We start from the raw sequence: 24,309 nt of genomic DNA on the forward strand, positions 1-24,309 counted from the left end.
TTGTTCTTTACACTTTTTATCTGTTGTTTGTTTTGTTGTCCTGACTTTATCTATTTTTAACAGTTTATGGTTTTGGTGTCGTGATTCTGACGTCTTGTCGTCGCTCTGAGCTGCACGTTAGCTGACAGATGCTACAGAAATAAAGGTCAGCTGAGCTAAACCGGGAAAGTCTGAATGCTCTTTAATTAAACAGCCCATCTCGCCCACTTTTTCAGGCCTTTGAGATAAACTTAAATCCATATTTAAGTCCATATTCCATCCATAATTAACGGTTATTCCAGTTTTGGCTCATTTGTTCAGCAGAATATTTCAGCTGTTTGGAGCCTTTCCTCTTTAACAGCTGCGGACGAACACATTAGACAACAGACAGTCCAGTGTACAGATATCCTTTGCTGTCACAAGAAAATATATAGTAGGTCCCAGTCGTTATGAATACTGGCAGAAATAAATTAATTTTACAGCAGTTTCACCTACGCTGAGGCACCTTGAACGCCTCCCCGAAGGGAACAGATGTGATAACTCTGCACGCTGTCGGCCTGAAATGTCAACGAGAGGCGACGGCTGAAAAGTTCTGCTCTGAACTTCTCATAAAGACCAAACATACAGCACACGGTGTTTACCGACCCAGCTGGTCTGAGATCTGCTCAGACTGAGAGATACCTAAGAGCAGGCAAGCCAAGTCAGCTGTATTTATAGAGTGATTTTAAAAATATAAGCCCACATACACAAAGCACAGAAACAGGCTTTAGGAGGAGCTTCTACGTTTCAGCTAATCTGATGCTTTGGAGGAGAGAAATCCACAGTCTGAGTGCAGCTGCAGCAGGAATCCTGCTGCTGATGTTTGGCTGCTGGTGGTGGAAAAAAAAACAGATTTTACTCTTTTTACAGCAATTACTACACTAATTAGCCCCTGAGAAAAGTAATTAATTATTCCGTTTCATACATTTGACCTAAAATAAGAAGGATTTTAATATAAAATTCCCACATTTCCAGTTTCTCAGACGTATCCACTTTGCTGGCTTCTTCAAATGTGCTGTAGTATTATATTTCCAACGTGACTTGAAGGCCAGAAGAGATGAAACCGATCGCGTTACAGCAGCTTCAGCGCGAGGTTAGAGAGAACCGAGCTGTCTCTGCTGGACGAGATGCTTCGGTTCGGTTCAGGTGGTGCATCGAGGTGAAGTATGCCGCAGACGTTCAGGTGAACTGGGTACTGAAGTACTACATGTACTGAACTACATGTAAAGGCATCAGTACGCTCAAACCACAGTTTCCAGTTTCGACTGTCTGACACCGACGATGTGACGCTCACACCCACGTCATGCAGTGATTGGTCAGCACGTCTCTGTCAATCTTCAACCCTGACACATCTTGAATTTCTCATGTTCTCACATACTGAACTGATTACGATGCCCCCCCCCCCCCCCCCCAACACGTCGTCCAGTTCATCCGAAGCACGGCGAGGCCTTTGGGCAGGACGCACCTGAGAGCGGCCGACTCTCAGGAGCGCATTAACGCCAACATACTGCTCCACATTTATCCTGATGTGACATGATAACAGCTCACAACAAAGGCCACAAACGTCAGCCTGCAGCGGAGTCATGGAGCGTGATGGATGCAGCTTCCTCCACACAAGCACCATCAGGCTGAAACAGCAGAAAATTCAGCATTTAGCATTTTAATTCTCTCAGCAGCTGCATCGCCGTATTCTGCTGAATAAAGCGGAAGGACCACGAGGCGATGGATGAGGGGTTTCTGTTTGGGCTCTACTCTAATGGACCCTTATTTACAGAAATGAAATCTACATATCAGCGGGCGCACTTATTTCCATCTGTTTTACTCTCTGCTCACCACGTGGGTGGAACATTCTGGATAAGGAAAGCTTTCCTTGACGTGTCTCCTTCCTTTATATGCACAGACGAGTGGATCCTCAGCATCTGTATTCACAAAATACATCACAGGTCTGTGAGTAGATGAATAGCTGGTATAAATCAGAAGCCACAGACTTTAAATGAAAACAAGTGCAAAAGACGGACCATTTTATTGTATATTACATCAGATAACATAAATCAAAGCACTATTATCTTTTTGATATATGCTCATGGGGTGAACCGCACTCCCCAGAAGGGAAGTAAAGAACCCAGAGTCTGAGTGCCAAGAGCTGTGGATGAATGGCCCCAAGTGAAGAGGAAAAACCCGAAAACTGCGGCGAAGCGAGGCCGAGGAGTCCAGACTGGGGGAGCTTTCTCCCCAAACGTGGGTGGTGGCTTTACAGATATTAAAGTGTTAAATGTTTCATCAGTGCAGTGGTTGACAGAGCTCTGAGCAGACAAAGCTTAAATCAGACTCGCACTCCCTCCTTTTCAATCTTTCTCTAATTTCCTCTCTTCGCCTCCTTCTGTTTTCTATGCATCTCTCCGCTCCTCCTGCCCTCTCTCCATCTCTCTCCTCCTTCAGTCGCTCCCTCAAAGAGGGCAGTTCTCTTTATTTCTCTTAACTAGTGAGCCAGCATAGTCAAATCCTTTATCCTCTCACAGCCTCAATTATTCAGCAGCATAGAGTCCAAATCAAGTGACTAATGACTTTGATCAAGAGTAGCTCGCTGGCACTAAGCAGAACTTTCTGCACTAAATTAAGCGCTGCATGATATACTTTGGCAAGGGCTAACTCTTTAAGGAATATTTTTAGGCTCATCTATGATGTAGTCACGCTTTGCCAATAATAAAATCTGAGCGTTCTCAGGAGGTGTGACTCTTTTCTCTCACCTGGATACAGAGTGAATCTGGCTCTGTGTTCCCGTGGCAGAGTCTCGATCTGCTCTCCTGCAGACACGCCAGGTCGTGATTAAAGGATTCGTCAGAAATTTGGGGGAATACGCTTATTTGCTTTCCCACCGAGCGTACCGTACCACCCTTATACATTAAGAGTCTGTATTAAGCATGAAGCTAGTGCCAGGAGACGATTAGCTTAGCGTAAGGACGAGAGGTGGAGGGGACATGTCCACAGCTCACTAATAACACGCTGTCCTTTTTCCCAGTCTTTTATACTGAGCTGAGCTAAGCTAAGCTAAGCTAAGCTAATCATCAGCTTCACTCTTGCACATACTGACAGACATGATGTGAAATGTGAAAGTATTTCTTTAAGAACAGAAAAAAAAACTGAATAAAACTTCGGACAAATAAAAAAAAAAGCATGTAAATAATTTAAAGGACAAATCCTCCCTAAAAACACTTTTAACATGTCCATTAAGCAATAGTGAAGGAAGATGTGAACATTATGAGCACAGATCATGTCTGAAACGTTCGAGTTAAGAGTTCCTGCTGAGAATCAGCTTCAGGTCATCTGACTGTTTCTGCTGGATGTGGAGGTGAAAGCTGTCATCCTGCCCTCTAGTGGCCAGAGGTCATTTAACACACCTTTAAAATGTAAGATGTGGGGTTTGATAGCAAAGTCCTTCAAAATAAAAGCGAGGGAGAGACGTGAAGACATTTTGAACCTCGACCAACCAAACAGCACATTAAAACACTGTTTTATGATTCATATCTGACTCATGTGCAATTCAAAATGTGTCCATTGAGAATCTGAATTTCTCAAGACAACAGTATTTTTATACTTTTTTTATATAATGTACATAAATACAGTTGATTTTTATTGTTTCCTTTTGTTCTTTTTCTGTGTCTCTTTTTTATTCTTGCTGAATTTCTCCAGTGTGGTTTCATCTTATCTTCATCTCATCTTCTGTCCGTCTGGACTTACAGCAGGTGGCTGCAGCTGTACAGTCTGCATCATTTTCAGTGTAAAACCTTGAAAGTGACAGTAAATCTCCAGGTTTTGAAACCTCGAAAACAGCTTGGCAGGTTCAGTAGGTAGTTCAGTAGAGTATTATTTCCCTTTGAAAGCTAAATTCAAAAGAAATTTAATGTTCTTACTGGTTGATTTTACTGCATGTTTAAAGTTCAGCTAAAAGTTTGTACAAGGCAGTACTGAAGAGTATCTCGAGCAGGAGCAGCTGAATGTTGACTCATTGATACTGATGGAGAATCATTTAATGTATTTTTATAGCAGAAACTTAATAAATGACAACCAGCTCGACTCAGCTGCACGACAGGACGGCTGTTAGAGCAGCTTCCAAATATAAAGTTCATTACTGCCTTTACTCTCTCTCACACACACACACACACACACACACACACACACACACAGAACACTGAAATATTGATGGTTAAAACTTCTTTTTTAATGCAGCAGCTAATTGGAAGATCCATAGACGTCCCTCCCACGCAGAACAAGAACTTCAATCATCACGAGGTTCTTTATTTTTCCTCCGACAGAACTATAATGTGTGAAACCTGACTTCATCTATCTGCATGAACTGACCTGCATCCAACATCAGAGGCAACGAGAGCAACAGAGGAGGAGAGACAACTAAAGGGAGGTGATTAAAAACTTAGAAAAAATAAAGTGAAGCGATCAAATGGTATAACTGAGTCCAACGGGAGGAAGTCCAGAGTTTTATGTTCAGAGGACGTTGAAATGGTCCCTGATGCACAAGCTAAAGGATTCTATAATGAGTCAAAAACACAGGAAACAAGAGGAACACATCATGACTCATATCCACCGCAGCCTGTCTGCCGGCATCCTGCAGATCAACATGATGTGCATTAAGGCGGACGCGAGCGTACCGCCGTCTGTATTTCTTTCCAGTGCAAATTGCTGTAAAAGACATTGTCTGATGACTTTAACTGCCAGACATACAGCAGCAATAAGGCTGGAAGCAGGTAGCAACCAGGCCGACGCTCTGAAGTTCAGAAATACACCAAGACGACAATTTGTGCAATTAGAGGGAGAGGAGAGGTTTGTTCATGGGCCCTGCACTCCTGAGCAGCTTCTCTGCTGCCTCCAGACAGACGCGAGAGCGCTATCGATCTTCTCGTCTGAAGCTTAGCCAGAAACAAGCCGACAGGTCCTCTAAATGGAAGGACACGCGTTTGTGACGCCCCTCCAGAACGACACACAAGCATTTCCCGATTGGACGGATTTCTGTAACTGTCCACGACCACCAACGTGACGAGCGCTCCACTTTGCCCAGCGACTGTCCAGATGTGTGGATGAAGGTCATCGGGGTTAAAAGCTCATTCTTCGGCTCCTTATTTCAATGATTACTGCGTCTGCATTCTGACGGCCGGCTTTCCACCTGCCTCAAGAGGGGCTTTTCAGAAAAGCTAAACACACCTTTGCCTGCCGGTGTGTTTGCACGGCACGCCATGTTTCAGGTGGATCCTCGTCACTAAGTGGGATTAGAAGAACAACAACAGAGCTCAGACACCCAGCAGAGCCACTGCGTCTCCACACTGACAGGAGAAAAGTGAGGTGGTTCAGGCCTCTGATCAGGATCCGTCCTGGAGGTTTTCCATACGTCCACCTGGTGGGAGAGCCCGAGGAGGACAGAGAAGACGCTGGACGGTTCTGGTCTGGTCTGGGTTGGGAACGCCTTGAGATGGTGGAGCAGGAGGAGCAGAAAAGCTCTGCTGGCGAGCGAGTGGCACGTCTGGAGTACGATTAGCCCACTGACCCCGGACATGAGGCAGGAAACAAATGGATGGACTCGAGCGAAGAGCAAAATCAAGTCATCCTTCAACGTTCAGGCGAAACTTGAAATGACTTTAGGTTGGATTAAAATATTTTAAACAGCATTTCATATCATGTGATCACTGTTTTTGGTAAAAAGCCCACTTTACATTGGCTCTCGCTTCACTCTGACAGGCCTTCTTTGTGATAATCAATCAATTCTGTCTCATTTCTTGTCTTTTCCCTCTTCGATTTGATGCAGATTTCAACGTGTGAGCCCAGTGTTAAGGCCTCCTGCAGCGAGCTGGCAGTGAAGCAGCGTGTCAACCTGCTGTCAAACTCAAATAAATAAAAAATATTCTGTGAATACCAGAGTTACAGACAGGAGGACTAATGCAGCTTAGCAGTCGTTCACACTGATGAGCTGAATTGGTTTATGCTGCTCTTAGAGTATTTTAACCAGTGCAGATCGTCTCCACAGTTCAGCTGGGACCAAAGATTTGGACATGTGGTGAGACTGACTTTGACATTAAGAATAAAGCTAAATGTCAGATCACCTCATGGCCTGCACACATGTGGGACAGACGGAGGAAGGACAAACAGGCTGAATGTCTGCTGAGCTCTGAGGTTACTCTGAACTGGTTTGTGCGGGACTGATCTGAACTGGAACCAGCTTACTGGAGGTTACACTGGAAATGACCTGCGCTGCAGGTCCATCCAGCAGATCTGCAGTGAGCGCTCGGTGCTCCTTCAGGCTCAAACGTGGTCGTAGTGGAGGCGACTTCTCGAGCTCGAGCATCGCTTCATGTTTCGATCTTCCCTCTTATCAACGCGCTCTGTTATAAAGGAGACATTTCCCCTGTCTGTGGTCTTTGTGATGCACATGTTCACATATAAAAGCCCATCAGAAACTCAGCTACATGCACAGAGTGAGTCACGTTCAAGGCAGCTCCATCAGGTGCTTTTTATCTAGAGAGGCTAGTTTTCAGATGCAAAGCAGCAGCTCATCACTTTGCTGTTATCTGAACATTAAAGTGCATTCAGACCTCTCTGATAATGATCACACCTTTAGATTCTCCATATAAATGCATTACATGTTACTGCATATTTGAAGAAGGTGCAGCTGGTTCACACTGGTGGTTCTTTTTCCATTCAGCATAACAAGGTTATACAGATATGTTAAGTGCTGACCACACTACAAGAGCTTTGTCTATTAGAGAAAATACATTTCCCTCCCAAAAATTCTAATTTCAAGTCCATGATGTGATTATGCACCTACTTGGCCATTGTTTTGGATTGTATTATATGTATTCCAGAGGCCTGTGAAGCGCTCTAGGTAACGTCTGCACACGCGCCGTGCATGGCTGATTGATGTCGTCATTAAATCGTCTGCTGCACCTACTTTAAATGCTGTTTTCTCTTGTCTTTCCAGCCATTCGTAAAAAAAGAAAAACCTTCAGGGTTTCACTGCACTGCTTTTTCATGACACAGGCAAAAGTTATGCAAATGTAATAATCCTTCATTAGTCACTATCAGGCGGAAGTCAGTTGCTTGAGTTGTTTTGCTTTCACAAAAGTGTCTATGTGGCCTGAACAGAAACATTTCAATATGCATTTCTGGGCTGTGCTCATTTCAGCGCACACAGATCTGTTTTCCTAAACTTTTCTTTATCCAGAAAATGCTCCTCAGGACGGGTCTCAGCAGCATCCTGCTCCACATTTACACTGTTTCAAACATGCGTGCGTGCAGACCAGTGCAGCCAGTGCTGGGCTGTACAAACACAGTGGTCCGTGGTGGAGCCACACTGGAGCAGGGGATGGATAAATGACTTCCTGTCAGACTCCAAGGGATGGGCAGCTTTTCTCAAACTCTTCTGCTTAAACTTCGACCACAAACACAAAGCAGAGAACTGAGCTGCAGTTTCTAACCAGTACGAGAAAAACTGAAACCTCTCCAGCACTAAATTAATATTGAAAACTGCTCTTCCCACTCCTGCACACTGACATCCGCATGATGAGAAGTTTTATCTAATCAAACCTGCTTGTGTCCACCAGTCAATACAGTCACAGGGTGGACCACAAGGTTACGTGAAATAAAAAAATAAAGCCCTGCATTCAAAAGTGTCCATTCACGAGAGCAGAAAAAGCATCTGCAATTGAATTAGCTGCTTTTGTGTGACTCCTGACTGTGCTTCATTTTCCAGCTGATTGAATCAGAATTGAATTGGTGGACAAGTAAAAACACAATGCTCAGAGGACAGCATTGATTGTTGACTTCCAAAGACCCACCAGAGAACATTTCACATGAGAAAGTTTGGGTGTTTACTGGAGGAATCAAAGTCTGGATCGCACAGGCTCCAGAAGCAGAGCGCAGACATCACCTCGATTAACGGCCTCCAGACAGAAGTCACTGCAAAAACACCACAATTCAGGCCACAGTCAAAGTCTGCGATGTGGTGACTTCAGCCCCAGTGTGATGAGAGAATGGTTCCCCTGTAAGGTGGATGCATGTGCACCGCGAGACGGTGATGGACGAGCAGCCCGATCACACAGGAAGTGGGGGAATACCCTGCCAATAAGTGAGGCAGAGGGATTGTGCTGAGTGGGTGAAAACAGCAGCACTCCGACTGCCACTGGGCCATCTGTTGATCTATGGAGCAGCAGCCCCACTCATTTGTCTCGGCTCTGGCCTGCTGATCACGTTCTGTGCTCTCCGGGTTGACTCGAGTCACTGGTTTTATTTGGGTTTCTCGGTGTCCACCTGGACAAACCGGGGGCGTGCACAGGGAAACAGGAAGGGGTGGGTGCAACAAGTGCAGCTTCCAAGCAGATAAACACGGACAGATTTAAAGTAGAACGACTGCAGCTCTGTGAAAACACACAAAGAACTGTTGACGACCCATTTAGAGGCGGGCGGAGGCAGTTTAGACGACTGCATCGTGTCTCCAGAGGAGCTTCTTCAATATCCATCCACAACCGTGATCGCTGCGTCCGAAGCGGGAAAGGCAAAATAAGTACGCAGTGAGCGTTTTGCAGATCATTCGAAACGTTTCCTTATCGTGCTGATAAAAAATGAAATCCGATTTAAACATCATTTCGACAGACAGGGTCCTAAAAAAGCGCAGCAGCATCCAGACCAAAACCAATGAACAGCACCTTCAGCTGCAGACCAGACGGACTGCTGTAAAAACTCTTTATTAACAACGTGCTAACATTCATCACTGCAGACATGATGGTTTATTAGGAAGCTGGAAGCCTGTGAGTATTTATTATTGTATTATTATTGAACAGAAGCACTGTATTTTTATTGAAACAGACCAGACTGCTAAAAGAGATTATTTATTTAAACAACAGATAGGGAACTTCTTGGAAACGTAACGTCAGCAAGTTCTGCTGCACCAGAGGAGGAACCAGGGGAAGCATTAATAAAGCCATTATTTACACATTTCATTAAGACAGTTATTTTTTAAGAAAAACAACACCTACACATCCAAACATCCCCCAAAGACACACACAAGCATGAAGACACACAAACAGGGCGCCACATGCAGCTACATGCAGTCCACTGTAATATCAAACACGGAGGCTTTCATGCGTAATGCAGACAGAGAGAAGGCCCCGTACTCTGTGAACCGAGGGCCACTAAATGGCTCGTTGCAGGGATGAATAAATGATTATGAAGTCGTTCTGCATCTGTCATCAAGCTCGACTTCAAGATTTCACCCTGTCGAGATGCTGCCGATCGATGCTGCTGTCAGCCAATGAACGCCTTCAAAGCATCTGCTGGGCAAAAGCCAATGAACTATCCAGGCAGCACACACACACACACACACACACACACACACACACACACACACACACACACACACACACACACACAGCCTCTAGCTTAATTCATTCATTTTTAATTGAATGGCATCTGAACAGGCAGAGAGAAACAATCTGAAGATTCTTGTATTTCGTGACTTTGACAACACCTTCGGTGATAAGCAGTCACAGTTCTGGTGTTTTGCATTTACCACGGGCACTGGCTCAATATAATCTATTATTAAATACTGCTCTCTTATATTTGTTCCAAACAAATTGCTATTATTGCTTCCATAAACACACAGGCGATAAGTTGCTGTGCAGCAGAGGAAAGAGAGTCGCCTCACAGCCGAGCAGCCAAGTCAGGCCTTTAAAACAATGCACTGCATTGGTTGACTCATTACTGTTTTGGCGGGGTAAAAATGTGTTTTATTTAGATGAAAAACTTGGAAATGATTACTTTAAGGCACAGCAAATCACACACAGACGGCTCTCTAACTGAACTGCCCCACAGGCTCATTGAGAAAGGTCAACGACGCGGACGAGCTGAGCCTCTGCAGTCGTGGACCTGAAGTACAGTACATTTATATTTGCAGGGTATTGCCCAGCAATGCACCACTTTATTCAAGGCCACGCTGCTTGCATGAGTAAAACTATTTTCATCAGCACACTGTCAGACAGCCACTGTGCTCTCCCTTGACAAATGAGTAAACAATACTTTGGCAGCAGTGGGGGTGAGCGTTTCCTGTAGTAAGCCACTTTCACCTCCAAAACAAAACTGATGAAAGTCGCCGCGAACAGAACTCTGGATGTTCGAGCGCGCCGCTAACGGCGTGTGGGGCGCACTTGGGTTTTCGCACTTTGAAACACCCTGTCAGTAGATAACTATGTCAAGCGGAGCTGAGTTATTAGGAGACGGCTGACCCATATACAAACACGCACGCTTGTGTTTAATTCAGAGACATTGATTTCCTATTTCCAATTAATAATTGTAATTAGCGGCAGCATAGTTCAGGCTGCATGGGACGTGGGTCGATGGGGGGGGGCTGTGATGGAGGACAGGCCAGATGGATGACACAGTTTGCTGCTCGCAGGCCTGGAATAAAGCGTCGGTTTACTGTGACACCGAATGACTCAACGACTGCGTGTGCGTCTGCATCTGTTTGTGCGTCGAGGTGATTGAGTTCTCACAGACTTTCCTGTTAATGAGGCCATTTTCATGTCCAGATAATAAGACGGGAAAGTCAACACCGCGCTAATCAATGAGAGCGATCATTCTAAGACCACTGGCGAAACGTATCAGGCCTGCAGTCATTTCGGGAGCCTTTACTGACTTCGACGCCCTGCGCTTTTTGCATTGTTTTGTTTTTTAGACTAAATAATTGCTGTCATTAGCGGCCGTCAAAAATGTTGCTGTGGAATGATGCATGAGATGGGGCAACCTTTGGCTCGATCATTTGCTGCTGTTGGTTGTGTGTGGTGGACTCGTTCAGGCGTGGTCCGGCTTGCTTTCTTCTATGGTAATTGCATTTTAATGATCTCCTTTTATGCAAACCTTGGGCATGAATTTGAGTTCAGGTCTAATGGCTCCTGGCAGGTGGCTGTCCTCCCACCGACCCGCTGACAAATATAAAGAGGTGAGAGGTGCACATCAGACAGCTGATGGCTCCATTTGGCTGAGGTCAGAGGTCAAATATCATCCTGGTCACCCAACCGACGTTGACGAAGTGACTTTATTTCCTGTCTGCAGTCAACTGAGCGAAGACAGTCAGGACTAGACGTGGAGGGCCACAGTAAGCGGTAAGCACTCATAAAGCTGGTATTTGTTCTAAAACATTTTCATTGGTGTAAATCAAGCAACACAGCAACATTACCAATACTGGAGAATGTAAGAGCAGTATATTCTCTTTCCTTTAGCGCTCTGTTTCTGGTTGATATCTGTCTCTTTAGCTGCTAAATGCTTCACTATTTTCACCAGCTAGTGCTGTTTGGTTTGTGTTCACTGGTTTCATTTGTGTTTTTCACTGAAAACTGCTGCCTGATCCAGAGAGCAGCTGGACTCAGAAGAATAAATCTGAAGGCTGGAAAACCAAAACACGGAGCCAAAAGACACTGAAACAGTTTGCAGGTGAGCTGCAGTCGGGTGATAATCATCAATGGGTTTGTAGCAAAGAGCAGGAAACTGTTTGACATTAGTCATCTAACATTTGTAAAATAAATCTATAAATGAGCTCTGTGGCCTGTATTTAGACATCTGTAGCATTAGCTTAGCTGCCAGTGAACATGATCGCAGAGCAGCTGCTTCAGCACAGCCGACGTTAACAGACCACGTCAGAGTGATTGATGATCCGCTGTCTGTGTCCCAGCAGCCTCAGCTGCACTTTGTGTTTACCGCTAATTAGCAAATGTCACCATGCTAACATGCTAAACTACGATGGCGGACGTGGTAACATCAGCACGTTAGCACGTCTTTAGCCCCTTTTACACGGTGTGTTCAAGGCTGGACTGTTTGGTTTGTGCTTTGTTGTTCAGTATAAGATGTGCAAACACCAAATGAGGAGGGGGGGCATCATTGATCAGCTGTTAAACCTTCAGCGGAGGAAGTAACAGAGCCGAACCGCCGTCTGTGTAAACGAGGGGAGACGGAGTCACATGACACTGACGCTGCCGTGTCACACATTACGCATCTTTTGCTTCTGGAACGCCGACACGCGATCGAAAATCACACACAGGGACAGCAAAGCCGAATAATGACTTTATGGCAGCACTGTGGGACGCCTGTTTAAAATGTAGCATTTAGCATGTTAGCATTTAGCTCAGAATGTAACATTACACTGTTACCTAATTTAAAATAACAATAATAATAATATGCTCTTCATGAATGCTGTTCTTTGCTCTTTTTGAGTAAATACGGTATGTTCGACCACAGGTTTTATTTCATATTCTTGCACATTCTCGTTTTTTTGCTGTTCCCCTTTGCTGCGTCCTCGTGGTATTTGTCCTGGACGACATTTCATCCATCAGAGATCAGTGAGGTATCATCTTATCCTAAACCCAGAGTGTGCTCTGAGTCAGTCCGTGTGCCATCCTAGAGAGCAGGCTGGCTTTAGGGGATCCTTTAGGAATCAACAGACCAACCTTCACTCTCACTCGGAGGTCACAGCTCCCTCCTCTGCACCACGAGCCCCTTTGAGAAAGGTCAAGACGGCTTGAAGTGCAAAATGACTGAGAGAGAAGTGGATGAGGAAATAAAGAGACTGGGGAGGCTGCGATTGTGCTCCTCTTCTCTGAGCAAATGTAAAGTGGAGGAAGGCAGTCGATGAATAATTCCTGGCCATTTTCAAAGTCAAAGCGAAGTCAGTCGTGTGGGGAGGAAAAGGATCTATTCTGCCGGTCACTTCAGCTGAAAGGCGGCAGCGGACGATAAACAAGTTTGTTTGGAAATTAATCAGAGCGCGTAGAGAGAGAGGGAGGGAAATGTCGAGAGCGAGCAGAGGGAAGGCAGAGCGGGCAAGTCGTTATATTCCTTTAATGGGTTGTCTGTCATGAGACAGGTTTGTCCAGCGTGGGCTCACGTGGCATTCGAAGGAAAACGGGTAATCAAAAGGTTTCCGAGGTGAGGTGCCAGTCCATTTCCCCCCTCACTCCCAGACACACAAGATTGATGGCGTGCAGGGGCAGAAAGAGAAGGACTCTGTGGATTTGATGGGAAAACAGCAGCCTGAAATTTGTTTGCTGATGGAGTCTGTATTCTCCAAATCTGTTCTCAGAGCAGCTGAAGCACAGAACAACACAAACATCAAGCTCCCATAAAAGTAGGCCGACGTCCGGCGTGCTGATGTGACGAGCTGCGCCTGCTGCTGATGGAGGCCATTCATTTCTGACACGTGAGTCCACGATGGACACGAGGTACAGTCGCCATTCAGTGGTTTGATTTCCACAGATCTGAGGCAAAAGCCCCTTCAAATTTTATTACATACCTATGGATGGCATTTTTTAGCAGTAGCCTTTCAGTGTAATTCCATTCTGCATCTTCGTCTCTCGACAGCACAGCCTGACTGCTGCTGGTGGAGGATTCCCAGGAAGCAAAGTCACACATTTCAGAGCTCGATTTAAAAAGCCTCGCAGTCTACTCACAGCTCTCTGCAGCCACGTCAGTGCTGAGTTTTCCTACGGCTAATGCTTCACATTAAACGCAGCGCAGTGCTGGGCCACAGGGTGGCTTTTATCGTGAAGCAGCTGCAGGAAACACAGAGTATTATCATTAATGTTGGCACTGATGTGTCCACAAACCAACACTTGATCATTTCCTGCATCAGCAGAGAACATTTAATTTTAGTAAGAGAGCAAATGGAAGGAGGATGAGGAGGAGGATGAGGAGGAGGATGAGGAGGAGTTCACTGCACTGTCACATGAAGAGCTGCAGTTTTTGTGAACATGGCCTCACTCCTCATGACGTGAGTGAAAGACAAAGTCAGCCTGGAAAAGCCACACTGACGCTCTCCTCTATCAAAACACCGTGACGAGCTCCGGAGTCGGTCTCTGGCTGAGCGGGCTGAGGACATGCTCGTCAGGGACTTCCTGTTGGACCCAGTGGTTCAGATTTGAGGTGTTTGTGATGCTCAGAAAAATTAAATCACTGTTTTACAGCTGCTCCTTCTGTGATGACTGTGTTGGATTGTGTTTCAGTCAGAACAGTTTCAGCTGTGCTTCGTTCTGAAGTCTGACTGAGGCTCCTCCAGAATGTTCTTCTCTTTAAGAACCTCAGTGATGAGCGGAGGGTTGGACGTCGGCCTGTGGTCGGTGAGTGCATCACTATCCATCGTGGGTTTCTTTACTAATGGTTTTATAAATCATCTGGGGAGATGCCCGTTTGCAGAGACGCATTTCTAATCTTCAGGACATGAAACACCTGCAGGTACGGGGTCAACCCCTGAGGGGACGAGTTAATGTCTTTACCTCATTGTGCACAGCTCTACATTGTCTTCTTCGTCGTCTTCTTCATCGACGTAGGTTATTGTTGTCCACTCTCACTCTTAACTTTCAGGGAGTGTTTTGTGTAATTTTCTGGTTTTCTTGTTAACCTGCCAGGTGTAATTAATCTGCTTTGAGTGGGTCACAATGGAAGGTCCCATAGTGAGAAACTCCGGCTCGTATTTTCTCTTAAAACCACTATTGCTTTTCTTTTCTTCTTCAGGAATAACAGGTCTAATGAATCTATTTATCCCGTCCTCGGCGCTGACACACAGGTGCTGCGTTGTCCTCAGCTCTATTTTCGTCCTCCTGCTTAGTTTCTCAGCTTTGTGACAAACAAACAAACGTTCGAACAAAGCAAAGATCACTGAGTGAAATGTTTTGTGTGCATGACATGGTGATGAATTGTTCACAGCACAGTCAACCAAACATTTGAGAACGAGGAATTCAGGGAACTTAATGAGTAAAAACAATGCTGCACTTGTTTAAACGAATAACTGCACCTTCCTGTGAGGCTGGTGCTTTTTTTATTTATTATGTGCTACAGTAGATGTTGCAAACACACTTAGTTAAAACACTAGTTTCTGTTAAATGAAGTTTTAAAGTTGTGTTAATATATTTTGCTCTTAGTCACATCAGATTTTTCCTCATTATCAGTTTCTGAATTTCCAACAGTTTAACATTCAAGACTTTTCTGAAAGCTCCAGATCTGGACGGCTGCAGCTCAGGAGGCCTGAGGAGGAGGAGGAGGAGGAGGAGGAGGAGGAGGAGGAGGAGGAGGAGGAGGAGCAGCGGCTCGTCCATCGTCCGAGGTGAGCAGGTCGGCACGCTGCACGGCGGCTTCTGCCATCAGTGTGTGTGAATGGGTGTGAATGGGTGAATGTGGCGTGTGTTGAAGTGCTTTGAGTGCGACATGAATCCAGTCCATTAGCGGTCCATTTACGGTATCTGACAGACACAAACGCCTCACATCAAGCGCAGTCCATCGCTCAGAGTAATTAAACCCAAATTCATTGTTGTCATTTTCTTGGTGCATTATGTTTTTAACCATCACACAACCAACTCTGTAAGCACACAACCTGCACGAGGTGCCTGATGACACAAGCCGTTAACACTTTAACCGTCGTCACATGTGACGTGAACGCAGCGTTAAATACCTAGAGCTGGGGCCAGGACTGTACCAACACGTGCCACAGCAGAGGGGGGTTTGGGGAGCAAACACTAGTTCTGGGTTTGTTTTTGATAGTGACAGTGGACACTGAGCTGCTGGCTGACTGTCTGTCTCGTGTTTGTTTGCAGTTCGTTCAGTTTTGTCCTCCCCTCACGTGTTATAATGGTTTGGTCCACTGGTAAACTTCACATACTCTCCTGTTTGGCCTTTAGTTTACAGAAGGTGTTCAGTTCTGTTGCAGTTCAGTTTATTGTGTTTTGCATTCAGTATTGTTTCATTTTAGACACCCAAATAGTGAGTTTGACCCATTTTTAAGAACAATGGCACAGTGACTTTTGGCTGATTGTTCATCTGTTTGCTGTGTTGGTTCAGTCCCGCGATCTCACAGCGTCGCTTTCAGAGGAAAAGCTCTAAAAACCTTCTGTGCACTTCCTGCTCAGCAGAAGATACTCCCTGCTGGAGGAGACCAGAAGCAGAGCTGAAGGAGAGGAAACACTGGACCTGCTCCCGTGTAACTGCTGGATGTGTCAATAAGCCACTGTTTTCATTTAGATTCACCATATCTGCTGAAGAGGTGATGATTTGTCAATGTTGAGTTCACTGCTCCTCAGTTATTGGAGTTTTAATGCACTTTTCCTCTCTCTCCTTTTGTATTTTCTTGGGTAATAAAACACATCTTTTAAATCTAAAACCTGCTCAGTCCCCCTACAAGAATGATGTTTCTGCACATCTCACAAGTCTGGAAAGTGAATTAGGAGAACTGTGAAGAGCAGAACTTCAGCCAGTCGTGTCAATGTGAGTGTAAACGTGCACATTAAAGCGCTCTGCTGTCGTGAAGAGCGTGCAGGTGTTTAGATTCGGGCGGTTAAACGTCAAACTGAAGTGAAGCCCTCCACTGACACGCATGGATGTGAGTCTCAGTGACATTTATAAAGCAGTTTCATAAAAGATACTGGAGTCTTAACTGTGACATCGGCCATAACGGTGATGAGATATGAGCCTGAACGTGCTTCTACGACAGTCTAATAAGAGATTCACAGACTGAAAAGCTCAGAAGCCTTTCAGACGCAGTTTTTACGCTGCTGACACGATGGCGCCAATGTCATCCAACCTTCTGCGTGAACGGGCGCTTTGATATCTGAACACATGTGGTATCCACAGCGAGAGTGGGCGACGTCTTCTGGCAGCAGTTAATGTCTGTAAAATCTTATTGTTTAACACAAAAGCTCACTGACATTTGAACATGTCGCTTTTGGCCGGACAGGCTGCGGCTTCGATTCTGTTGTTCGCTGTAATTTAACAAACTGCAGGAAATGCTGAAGGATCATTTTTCTTGCGCTCACAGGAAAAAACCCCATGCTTCATAGCATCAAGCTGAATCACAGCTCCCCATTGTAGGAGAAGGACATCGCAGCGCCGGTGCACAGAGCCAGTCCCCCCTCAGGGGTTGTGGTGAAATTTGATTAAAAAGTTTGTTGGTAAATTAATTTTGACCAAACACAAGGGGCATGCTGATGCCGCTGTAGCCGTTAATTGGACTTGGCAGTGGGGCAAGTCCACTCGTCAGCGTTGTGTGTGCGTGTGTGTGTGCGTGTGTGTGTGATGCTGCGTTCGTGTCAAGCAGGACAATCAGCGTCCCCTCAGACTGTGTGTATCATCACTGAGGACCTGAATGAAGTGCCAGGATAAACATTCAGGGCGGTGCAGCTTTGGTGAACACACACACTCTCTGATGCCTTTCTGAGTGGAACAAAGACAGAAGTGTGTGATATCCTGACAGCACACAGACACACACACACACACACACACACACACACACACACACACACACACGTAATAAGCTTATATAAAGTAACATCAGGTACTTTTATCCCAGAAACACACGCACCTCTCCTATGCATTCCCTTGATCTCCGGCACTAAAGTCGTCCATACGTTCAAAGTCTGACACTTTCTTTGTAATTATACATTTCTATGATCCCTCTATCCCCTCCTCTCCTCGGCTCCTCATACGGCACTCCCTCGACTCTCCGCTGAAATCACTGCATCATTCCTGCAAAGCTGCACTTAATGACTTGCTGAACTCAGTCTGTCGAGTAATGAAAGATACACGTCGTCATAAAATGCCAGTCTTCTCCTGACCGGGGTTGAGAGCCAGACAAAAGCTCAGAGGACAGACCGGCTAATGGCTACTGACCCCACAGCATCACCCCTCCAACGCGGGCAACAGGTATTAGCTGCCTAATGAACTCCATGCTAATGAAGAGCAGGGGGAGTTCAGAGTCATCTATTGCCAGGCAGAGCACAGGTGAGTTAGTACCTGATGCCGAGCGACTGCTGCGGTGATGGATGGCGACCAAACAGAGACGGCATGAGGCCAAAAAACACTCGCACGAAGGGTCTCGCTCTGGGTTAGATGGCAAAAACTGCTGTGAATTATACATCGAGATGATGTAGTGATCAGACGTCAGCTCTGCTCTTTCTGTTCGGACTCCTCAAACACAGCTAACGCTCCTGTTAGCCTCCTCACGTCACTCAAAGATTAATTCCATGTTAAACTAATAAGGCTGGCATGTTTTAAACAAAAGACACAAACACTTGATAGCTCTTAGAAGCTAATCCCTTTTCAAGCATGGCTGAATTTTTCATGTCCTCCGAGACCATCTCGTCTGAGTGGGGGGTGAGAAGGTTTTCTGTGACATCTCATTAACCTCTCAGCCTGCAGCTGCACTGGATTATGGGATTGAGAATGGGCGAATGAATCTAGGTAATGTGTCAAACTCGTTAGAAACTCAGCTTTATGTCACACAATGGGGAGAAAATAATGAAACTGGTGGGGGCTTTTCAAAGGTCACGCAACATTGAATCACACAGGGCAGAAAACTGCGGCTGCACTTAAACGCACCATCTTTCCACACTGGAGGCGCCGATGACTCAGATTTGAAAGTAGTTCCTGCATCCACACGACTTTCCACATCTCTATCAGCTCATCCAAATCTTTCTGAGGCCACACGGCATGTCGCTGCTGCCAGACCCGAACCCTGCAGCGCCCACAGAGAGTTGGGTTTTTAGATCAGGTTCAGCCCATTTTGCTGTGTGAAGCTCTGAGTTTGATTTCAGGTTCGGTTTCAGTCTAAACTTTGACTGAAGCAGCTGGATTTCACTGCTGTCAGATCAGAAAAGAGTAGTTTGACATGATTTTACAGGATCAGTGCATGAACGTGACGTTGCCCATAAAGTGTTTGTCTTTCAGCGTCTTTTCAGTGACGCTCGGGGTGTTTTTGGGGTGTGTCACTCTCACCGTGGCGTGGTCACTGGCCAGCGGCGTGCGTCTGTCAAAGGGAAGTGACTAAAGCACAGGTGATTATGACGACCCGGCAATCGCAGAACACAATAAGAAATCAGAAAACGGCAGCGCTAAAGACGAGGCAGACAATACTGGATAAGAGCATCACTTGTTGTTTGATTGTCTTTGCTGTTTGCATTTCCACCTGTTTCAAAGCAGGAAGCTCAAAGGGACGTGAAGAAAAATACATTCTGCACCTGCGGCTTCCGACAGAGAGGCAGAAAGACGCTCAGGGCAGAGCTGACGCTGACGTGTTTGCTACAAAACAAAGCACTTCGCTGGTTTGTTCGAGCTCAGCTGCTTGATGATCGGCTGAGCTCTTTTCACGTGTGACCTTACAGACGCTCGTCTGTCTGATCCTGGAGCAGCGACTCTGAACGCACCAGGTTTAAACTCCAATCTCATAATTAACTCCACTGTTGATCGCTCGCGGCGCCGCTGGCTTTGTTTTCACTTTAACGCTGCATTTAGATTTAAGTAAACGTCTGACGTGTCCTGTGGACTTAAACGCACCGGTGGGTCTTCTCCTGAACACCTTGAACTTGGCGACCTTACAGATAAAAACACTAAATAACAAGGGTGAGCGAGCCCCGGTGTCTAATTGCAATAGAGGTAATCTTCATGACAGACCACACTGCACAGTGTCCCCGGGGTTTTTGTCTCTTATTGAGTCTATAGCAGCCTATCAGCTCCTACCGGGAGCTTAGTTCTTCCTTTCCTACGGTGAATTGCCTCCAGGCGGCCTCGACTTTGTTCCCTCTTGTCTCCCAATGGAGGGATGACCTTCCCATCCCATTCAGGACTGCAGTCGCTGCCTATGTACCGGCGGGGATTGAAAACTCATCTCTTCGAGAAACATGTCACGTCTGTCTCTGCCCTACCTTCCTCTCACTCCTCCAAATCACACCTCGGTCTCCTCGTCTCGCTGCTGTCTTCTCACAGAGAACTTAACCTTATCCACCCGCACAACTCGCAAACAAAGTGTAAGCTGTGGTGCCGCCGAGCGCAGAGCATTGGTGCATAGAGGTGAGTCGAGTAGGAATAAAATAGCTTTTCGTTATGATCACATATTCGTTCTCACACATCTAAATAACACTGCAAGACCTTCAAAAACACAAAGATCACAACGATCTGTCTAATGAACAGGTGTTGTGGAATTAAAGAGGAGATCAACACGATTCACACTGAACTTGAGGTCCATTTACGAGCTAATTCCTGAGCTTTGAACCTCATCTCCGAGCCTCTCTGAATGCAGCTGATGAAGGCTGTGAGATAAAAGAGACTTCCTTGTCATCCATCCACATACGGTGCAGTGCAGCTCGTAGAGGAAGAAACTGGGTTTGTGCAGGTCCCCGGTGCAAAACAAAGGAATGAATGATGCAACGTTCACTTGGAGTGAAGCAAACATTCAGACTACACATGAGGCGCAACAACAGGATTGAAAAACAGGCTCAGAAACGAGGTACAGAACAGGCGTAACAGTGCAGCAGCAGTTAAAACAAGAGTGGGTCCCCGAGGCATCAAGTTCACATTATTTTGTCCAAATTGATGTTTGCTGATGTTTTTCTTTTTGTCTGCGCGTCCAGCGAAAAGACAAAACCCAGCAGTCCATCTGTCCATCCTCTGACTGCTGCTGTCTGTGGAAAGACCGAAAAACAACGCACAGGCATGACCTCCTCAGACAGACAGGACGGGACTATTTTCAGCGGCGGATGAATCCACACTTGGTGACTTGGTGCTGCAGTGAGTGTTTGTGTTAGCAGGACGGTGTGTGTGTGTGTGTGTGTGTGTGTGTGTGTGTGTGTGTGTGTGTGTGTGTGTGTGTGTGTGTGTGTGTGTGAGGCTCATTGATGTGTTTTCATGGAGCTCAGAGGAAGAGGACATGTTAGCAGATGCTGCTGGTTTAATGTTTACACCAAGAAAATGTAGAATATCAGCGGAGGTTTACTGTTTACTGAATGATCGGCTCATTAAATCAACACTGCACAGTCCGTTAGCGTCACTGCGGTAATCCTCACCTTACGTCTGTTGTCATTAGGTCGTAATTGTATGTAACATGTTGAAGGAGTCAAAGTGCAGCGCGGTGCACGTTGCTGCAGTCATGTAAGCAGCTCGGAGCATGTTTTTCATGTTGGGCTTGTTTAATTGCTGCTCTCCTTCTCCACTGGCACTAAAAACAAGAGACAGAGTGCAGATGGATCTGTGCGACAGCAAGGCTCCTGATATTAAAACACCCTGGAGTCCGGTCACATTTGGAAGAAAAGAAAGAAAATTGTGCATGAAACACAAAAATTATTGTAAGAAAGAAGACGGCCAGAAAAGAGTGGGTCCGGCAGCCCGTTCTCTTCTCAAAGAACTGATGAATAATTGAGGAACCAAAGCGTATTTGTTTAGTCTATTGTCTGGATGTTGGGACTTTGACCTTTGGAGTCCGACGTGCAAAGAATACACCAGCTGTGATCAGTGTGATGGAGGCCGATCCGGAAATAAAATCTATCCTTTCTTCCCCAAACAGTGGAGCAGAGCACAAAACAATTACCAGCATGTAAAGTACGAACACACGTGATGAAGAGTGAACTCGCTGTGAAAACGGCCTTACGTGGAGCGTCAGGGAACAAACGCACTCGCAAACACAAATCAGAAGCAGGAGCCGCGGCAGAGCCTCTCTGCAATGGATCTGTATGGATTTGGTACAGTGGAGCTGAAGAGTGGCACTGGGAGATAAGGAGGAGGCTCACGAGAGACAAACGGAGGAGCGAGAGGAGAGAACAGCAGCTGACAGAAAGCGCCGGCTGCATTATGTTGTTGCACACCTTGACAGGCTTTCTCTAACGTGGATGCCAGCAAGAGAAATGGTGTGAAACGTGGCTCTGGTAGGGACTCAGGCTGCGAGAGGAAGCAGCAAAAACAGGCAAATACATCACTGTAGGCAGCTGTGCGAGTGTGTGTCTGTGCACCTGCGTGTGTGTGCGTGCTGACGAGTCCAGCTCTGATAAACGGCGTGTCCGGGCTCAGCGGTGAGCGGGCGCCCACGCTGGCCATCGACAGCCGCGGTGTCGTCTCAGCGGTCTGCAGCAGACCGACTCGACCTCGACACGCATTTATAGGAAGTTAACACCAAGTACGAGAGAAGAAGAAGGTAAAATGAGGAGCTCGCCGGGTAACACGCGGCGGATCAACACGTTCCCTCAGGATTAGCTGTTTTCCACCATCTTTGCTATTTTTAAAGACGAGCAGGTTGGAAAACAACAGCGAACTGGTCGCAGCTATACTGGGAAGCGACGGCACATCTGTCTCTGCGTGCTCATTAGAAAAGTTCTTCTCTGTTCCCGACGGTCAAAGTTCATCCATTACAAACAACAAATGTGTCCTTTGTTGTCTCAGAAGCTGCTCGCAGCTCATCAGTAAAAGGCTCGTTAATGCAATGTGCTCGAGCATCATCTGTTTCCATGACAACAAATGGAGACCTGTGCCAAATTCATCACTTATGGCTTTGTGAGTCACGGACAGACGAGCGAGAGCGGGCTTTACACCCAAACCTAATCGCTGCAGTCTGGCTTTGGTGCTCTTTGCCCGGCTCTTCCCAACCCCAGAGAGAGCGAGAAGTGAGGTCAGCTACCCAGAAACCCTTGTGTTCAGGGGTCACTTCCTGTAGTCGGCTGTGATTACACTGTCACCTCTATCAAGCCGCAGCAGAGTTCTATTACCCGAGGACAGAGAGGTGTATTTTCAGGTGAGCGCTGAGGCTGTGTGAGTGCAGCCGGAGTGGAGAAGGCGTCGCTCCCAGTTGGCGAAATGAAAGGAGGAAACAGCAAACGCTCAAATGAAAAATACCTGCTCCCAGCATGCTCTGTGAACATCAGCTCGGCGGTCACTGCCTGCACCTGCACGGGCCTCCACGAGTCTTCTCTGCTGTGACACAGAGTCCTATCAAACACCTCTGCTGATGAGTTACTGTGGACGTACAAGGTGGGCTCAGCCTGAAGGAAACGACGCGTTAGCAAACATCCGACGTGTTTGAAATCTATCTTTTCAGTATCAAACGCTCTCAGAAGACGTCAAAGATGGCTGAAGGTCTGCAGTTTGACCGCTGCCACAGAAAGACTTGGAGTCCAGTGTCACTTCACATCCACTGCGCTCACCAGCCAGTCGCTGACTTTGTCTGTAGCTAAAGATTATTTTCATCACTGGTTAATCTATTGATCATTTCCTTTACACACTGATGAATACTTTGGTCTATAAACTGTCAGCAAATGGTGACAAATCCTAATCTCTATCCATCATCTATCAGTACTGTGAGACGCTGACGTCACGGGAACATAAACAAGGTGTTCCTCCACCACGTGTTTGTGTTCCATGTCTCTTTGCCTCTCGGTCAGACACTGAGCATCACTCGGCTCAGACGACTGCGTCACCTCTGAGAAGTCTGCAGACGTAATCACTGTTAATTAAAATCATTCACTTCATAAATTGCACTAACTTGCTGCTTAATTGTTTAAAGAACGTTAAACTGCTTCTTTGCATTGTTCCCTGCCTTCATCGTCTCCTTCTTGCTGTTGATAATCTCTCTCATCATAATCACCATCTTTACATGATAATTGCCATCTTAGCGTGTACTTATCTACCACTTTTTTCTTCTCTCCCCTGCGTTTGAGGCCTCCTCTGACATCTCCTCCTTTGTCTTTTCCGTCTCTTCCTCGCCCTCCTCTCGCTGCTTCACCTCACTTCTGTCCGAGCTATTTATATTTCCTGGCAGAGCGACAAAGTTCTTCGACTGGACGGGAGTTTGGAGAGGAAAGGCGGCCGAGGCTCAAACTCTGCTAATCTGGTTAGCTCCGGTCCAAGAAGACGCTCAGGACAAACCTTTTCCTCTCTTCAGGTTTCAGTCACTTGTTTCTAACAGCTTGTTTCTACATTTCCTATAAGAGGAAAAAAACCCAAACACTGGAATCGTGTAAAGACAGATGATTAAAGATTAACAGGACATAAAAATACTAAAACGATTCTTCACATGGACCCTGTTTTCTGGAAATGATGTTTGTACGCTGCTAAATGTTTGTGCTTGAGGTAACTGCTGCCTCCGTAACGTCCACTGGCCACGTTTGATTTCCAGCTCGGCGTCCAATAAGCAGCCGGCTTCACGGCTTTTTAACCGACTGTTTAGGTTTTACAGCCTGCAGCTTCACCGCTTCGCTTTAGTCTCAGCTGCCCTCATTGAAATGACTGGGATGGACAAAATAACAGAAACACCAGTCAGTTTAAGTCAGTGCAATCTAACAGCACCAAATGGTCCGACAACCGAACGAGGACGGCTTAAACACATTGAACATACGATCCTCATGAAGGAGGATTTACTGCAGACTGCATCAAGGAATCAGCTGATAAAGTGGAATATTTGTTTTAGAGCTTAGTATTTGTAAGAATTCACCTTTTTTGAGCACACAG

The 24,309-nt window shown here is 46.1% G+C and overlaps 1 protein-coding gene across 2 annotated transcripts in view; it reads right to left on the bottom strand.

Moving 5' to 3' along the window:
* The window catches only part of LOC143323281 (multiple epidermal growth factor-like domains protein 11), a 106,658-nt gene that overhangs the window by 38,170 nt on the left and 44,179 nt on the right, over positions 1 to 24,309 (bottom strand). The gene's annotated exons all lie outside the window — the stretch shown is intronic.

This window comes from Chaetodon auriga, chromosome 1 (genome assembly GCF_051107435.1).
Source record: "Chaetodon auriga isolate fChaAug3 chromosome 1, fChaAug3.hap1, whole genome shotgun sequence".
NCBI lineage: Eukaryota > Metazoa > Chordata > Actinopteri > Chaetodontiformes > Chaetodontidae > Chaetodon > Chaetodon auriga.